Genomic DNA, 6,000 nt, shown 5'->3' on the forward strand with positions numbered 1-6,000 from the left:
ATGAAGGTCCAAGTATGAATATTTGAATTTCGCGCCGAAACCCCAGCGCTGGCACGTCAGCGTGACGTCAGGGATTCCAAAGTATGTTTTCGCATTTGGGCCGCGTTCGCTGAATAAAGGTTCCCGAAACTTGCCACGTTTAATATTTGGTTCCTTTAGAACACAATGTAGTCAGTCTGTACCGCTATATATAATTAGTAGGTCCTAGAAGATGCCATCAAAATCCAAGATGTCACAGCCACCAGGTGTGGGAACTTAAGTAGGCGTCGCCACCCGTATTTCGTTCTTGTGCTTTTTCTGGCTTACCAAACGCCTTATCGTTGTAAGAGTGGCGTTTTCGGTGTTGTAGAACGGTAATTTATGGATGCAGAAGAAATCATTTTTCACTTTAGTACCCCTTTAAGTCGTGACAGGGGCGCTGGCGCAGGCCAATCGGCGAGTGCACTCTCCTCCCACCGTTCTCGCGCTGCCCTTTCCTTCCAACCAGATAACTGTCCGATGCCCAACCATGCCAAAACGGTAGCCAAAGAAAGCTATATTCGCTTTAACAGCATTTCTCTGTGCTGACATGTATAGTGATGGGCATACGTTGCATTGTAGTGATAGGCTTACATTGCATTAAAACGGATCCTAGCTAGGAATGCTCCGCCGGTAAGATCAAGAAACCCTAATCTAACCTTATCTTATATTGACAACCGAAAGGGCGTGCCTGGCTTTCCGGCATCCCGTTACGCTCTGGAAAGCCGCTAGAGGCGCTGCCGCCCTCTTTCATATTAACATAGGTAGGACATTAAGTAGTATAATAGCAAGAGCTTGGTGCCACTGCCCCGTTCAAAAGGGGACACTCATAACATCCATCCATATTGCGGAGCGGACGGCTGAGCCTGCGCAGATGCAAGTTTAGCAAAATCGGTCATTCATTGCCCGATCATCAGTAATAGCACATGTAAGATGAGTGCGTCTAGATTCCTTAGCTGCGCATATGCAGTACACTCTAAGAACAGTTTACACCCTTTTGCGTGCCCCTTCTGCCACACAACGATAATCGTCATCTGCCTTGATGCGTTTCCTTTCTTTAACGCTGCGCGCCCGGTACTTTCCAGTAACGAACGGCACACGCGTTATCAGCATGATAGCATTGCCGACAGGAAATGCTATCATGCTGATAACGCGCATGCCGTTCGTTACTGGAAAGTACCGGGCTCGCAGCGTTAAAGAAAGGAAACGCATCAAGGCAGATGACGATTATCGTTGTGTGGCAGAATAAAGGGGCACTCCAAAGGGTGTACACTGTTCTTAGAGTGTAAGCAGATCCATGATAAAATGTCACAAACTTTGCAGGACAGTGGGCTTTCACATGTTACCATATGAATCTTAAAGCTAACCATTTCAGTGTTGAATGTGAGATACCCAGTGAAAAGCTTGTTTTTGTATACATGACATATTGTCACGAGCTCTCATGAACCACGGCTGCCGTGCAGACAACCAGGTGGAAGAAAGAACGACGTTAGCCAAGCTGCCTTGGGACCGCTCTCGAAAAGCGCCTATCAACCAGATTCATCTGGTTCTGCATTAAACACACCTCGTGTGTAACAATATGATCATGGACGACCGCCGAATATCAGCGAAAACTATTGCTACCATACTGATATATATATATATATATATATATATATATATATATATATATATATATATATATATATATATATATATATATATATAAGTAGAAATCACTGTATGGGGTTAATTACGATGGAAGCATCGGTCAGCGGAGCTGTCTTAGGCTAGTCTCCAGTGTTTCGTGATATGCGTAGGAAAAAACGATGGCGATGTCTATGTGGCCAAGCTGCGTATAAAGCCACATGTGTGAAAACTGGTGATGGATGCTGGTTTGATACGTTGCGATCTACGCAAACAACGACAGCGTGGCCATTGTGCCCTATATGCCTTACCGAGGACGGTCGAGAGCCTTGCCGTGGAATGCGCCAACGCGTGCGCCGTACTGACACAGAATCGTTGTCGCGACCGTATGCGTTCATCCCGGAACGTCAGAGAGGGACTTCTTTATGAGTGACACATTTGGGTAAATCCTCCCGGTGGACCGCAATCCATCGTTATTGTGTGTGACTTTAACGTCGATGTGTCTCGTTCTGATGGCAAGTTGTTCTTGGCATTTCTCTTGGAAAGGTTCGGCCTTCTATGTTACACCAAGACCAATGTCTCCACGATGTGCCATCGATCGTGTATAGACGTTCGCTGTCGTTTGAAAGCCCATGGCCGTCTATCACAGTGACCATGAAGCCGTAATTACTGTTGTCACGAGATAAACGTAAATAGAAATAAACATGAGAACGTGCATATTTATGTTATAATGTTTTGTTGTTTGATTTTATTTTATCTATAGTTATATACAGCTCTGCTGGCCATCCACCTTCACAGAGTGGAATACAATGGCTCTGAATTTTTCATATTCAGGTGGAAACAGCGCTAAAGGCACGACACAGGTGTAGGTAGAAGGAAAACGACGCATTGCACGGACTACCAACTGATTATTGCAACAACAAGCATTTAAATACGCTAGAACGCATCTTCAAAGGCATTAAAACATGAATAACAGGCAGGGCTTCGTCAACTTTATACAGTATTGACACATGTACTTAACTTTATCGGGCGACCATGTTTCGCCGCCTAACAAATGTTATCGCACAGCGCAAGACGCGCCTGCATGTAAAAGAAGTTTCTGGAATGTTATCGATGGTTCCGTCCACTGTCTTTCACCGCAACTTGTGTAATCTGATTGCATCTATGCGCGACGCGAATAGTGTAGAACTTTGTGGAAGACACGCGGGTCCCAGCGGTTAATCTGGAACATTCGACGACCGATCTATAAAAGCCGACGCACTTGACCCGCTGATCAGATTATCGACGATCGCCGACCGTGTTCGCCGCTATCGTTGTGCTGTAAGTGTAGCCTGTTTTTGTGGGCACAGGTTCGCCCAATAAAAGTTAGTTTTGTCTTTCACAGTATTTGCTACTGTGTTCTTGAACGTCACCACCACGTGACAGTATATATACAGGGTGTCCCAGCTAATTTTAGCCACAGTTTAAAAATATGTGAATGCCACGTAGCTGAACAGTACCAAAGTAATTTTGTTTGCCGTCGCTAGGAGATACTCAAATTATTTTTTTTTTCATTCCGCCTAATTAGATAATTAGTATTCATTAATCAACTTCTCAAATGTTAGATGAAAAGTGTCAATGAGAAAATTGTAGAGCGACAAGAAAAACTCCCGATACAGCTTTCTGTTACGCAATATGTGCGACATAAAAGTTTTTGTCCGAACATCAAAGAAGCCCGCCAATGCACGCAAAATTGCCGCGCGATTGGCCGCTCGAGGCACTTTGCGTGTATTCGCAGGCTTCTTTCAGGCTCGGAAAAAACTTTATGTAGCACGTATTGAGCAGCAGAAAGCTGTATCGGGAGTTTTTCATGTCGCTTAACAATTTTCTCATTGACACTTTTCATCGAATTATAATATTTGAGAAGTTGATTAATTGATTAAGACTAATTATGTAATTAGGCGGAATGAAAAAAAAAATAGTTTGAGTATGTCCAAGCGACAGCAAACAACATTACCTTTGTTCTGTCTAGCTACGTGGCATTCGAATATTTTCAAACTCTGAATAAAGTTAGCTGTAACACCCCGTGCAGTATATCGGGCGTTTCTACGAAGCCAGCGCTATGGGGGCCATACCAGAGCCATCCAGAGCGCTGCGCCGCAGCGAGGACCACAGGGCCGCAGCGCGTTGGCTGCCCACTGGTGGGTCACCTAAGCAGAAAGTCGATTCGAGGTCTTTCCGCTCGCTGCAGCCTCCCAGTTTCGGTTTCACGCGCTCTGATAACCGCAGTTCGTCGTGCCGGAGTTGCGCGGGTAATCCCATTTTCCAGATTTAAAAGTTGATGTGACTTGCACGGAGAGCTCGCTTAAATTTTCCAATTACAATGAGACCGCTGCTCTACACGTGTTTTAATAGAGAGTTTTAGAATAGGGGCCCCAAACGTTTTGGGGCCCCAAAGAAATAGCGTCGAAGCCAATGCGCATTCGCGAGACGCAAACTGCGTTTGGGTTTTGCGTTGGGAACGCTATTTCACTGATTTAGCGGGAGCCCAAATAGCGGTCCCAAAAGCTTTGCGTCAACAAACATGGCGGCACCCATCGAAGCGACGGCTCTAACCTAGCACCAAACTGGGTTTGATTCGCGGTAACGCGGGAAGTTCGCAAGCTAGGAGAAGTGACTGCGGTTATCGCTTTCTGTCAACTAGCGTGTGTTATGAAGATTGATTCATTAGACGCCGCTGATTCCGAATTCGAGTGTAGATTTTACGGCTCGTAGGCCTAACACGGCTAAGCTTGGCTGGTGAAGGCACGTAAAGTTGAGTTTGTTGCTGAAAACTAAGCGCAACTTATTGTTTGCTGCTTGAAGAATAACCTCCAAATTGTAATTAAACGCGAATACATGCAAGTCAAACTTACTATTCCTATCATAAAATGGTATATTTTATTTAATTATTTCTAATAGCTTTTCTTAGACGCCGTAGTGGCGCTGTCAGCGCAAGACGCTATCCGCAAACGCAAAGCCCTATTCTAAAGCTCTTCACTCCTGCGTGCCCCAACGCCAACACTCGCAGAGCTCTTTGGGGCCCCTATTCTAAAGCTCTCTAATTTCGCGATATATTGGCTGGCACGGACAGTTTGTCTTGTGCGGCACGTTGCAAACGGATCGAAGTGTGGCGCGACTGCCTCGCTAATCTGGAGATCGCGAGAGGCAGCGCATGGGTGACGCGTGGCCGCGATTCGCAGCAGCCGCCGCCGACAGACCTCCCAGGCGACGCACGCTACTCTGGCGCCATCTCGTTGCCATCGTCGCTGCGCTACGCTTCTCCCCCTTTCGCCATTCCCTCCTCCGCTTTCCGCCTCAAGGTTCCGCTGCACCCTCTTCCTGCGCTTTCCTCCTCGCGTCTTTCATCCCCCGCTGCGCGCCGCGTTCGCCTTCATCTTTCCCTACGCTCGTTCGCTCGGTTACAGCGCCAACGTTCGCCTCAGGAACGGGCGCCTCAGAGCTGCGCTCTAGAAATTAGTAATATTTCCTGGGCAAACTGGTGATACGGTCAACATACTGTTATGATACCTCGACAAGGTAACAATACAATGAATGGAGGCACGTGGTTGCCTCATGCCTAAGGAGTTCCATGCGCTAAAGGTCGTTGCGGAAGCAAATGGCAACAGCTTTGGAATAAGAAAGGGTTTCTGCCGGTGGATTACCTCCAACAGGGTTCAACCATTTATGCAAAATATTGACACGCGTACTTGTTCATCTTCCTCCGGTGACCGCTTTTCACCGGCTATCAAATGTTAAACGCTATCGCTCGGCGCCGGCCGCGCCTGCATATATCGGAATTTCTCGAATATTATCGATTGTTCTATACGTTGTATGTTGTCACCGGACCTTGTGCAATCTGATTGTAACTCTCTGGAAGGTACGCGGGCACCAACGATTACGCTGGAACCTTCGACAAGTCATCTATAAAGGCCGACGCGCTTGACCCGCTGATGAGATTTCGACGATCGCCGACTGTGCTCGCGGCTATCGTTGTGCTCTGAGTGTCATTTGCTTTTGCGGGCACAGGTTCGCCCAGTGAAGAATTAATTTTGTGATTCACAGTTATCGCTACTGTGTTCTTCATAGTCACTACAACGTGGCGATATACTGTGCTTTATGACGCAGTTGAAGCAAAACGTCGAAGAGAAACGTTGAGGAGGAGGAGGAGGAATGAACGTTTATTGTAAGAAACAGCGAAAAAGTGTCCTTTCTTCGCCCTAGGTGGGCGGCTCTCTTAGTCCAGAAAGCCGTTGGCTAATGCTGCAACCCCGGCCCGGTCCACCAGACTTCGCTGATCTTCAAGGCTCTGCATGTGCCTTTAACATTGCCTCCCAC

Source organism: Dermacentor variabilis, chromosome 1 (assembly GCF_050947875.1).
Source record: "Dermacentor variabilis isolate Ectoservices chromosome 1, ASM5094787v1, whole genome shotgun sequence".
Taxonomy (NCBI): Eukaryota; Metazoa; Arthropoda; class Arachnida; order Ixodida; family Ixodidae; genus Dermacentor; species Dermacentor variabilis.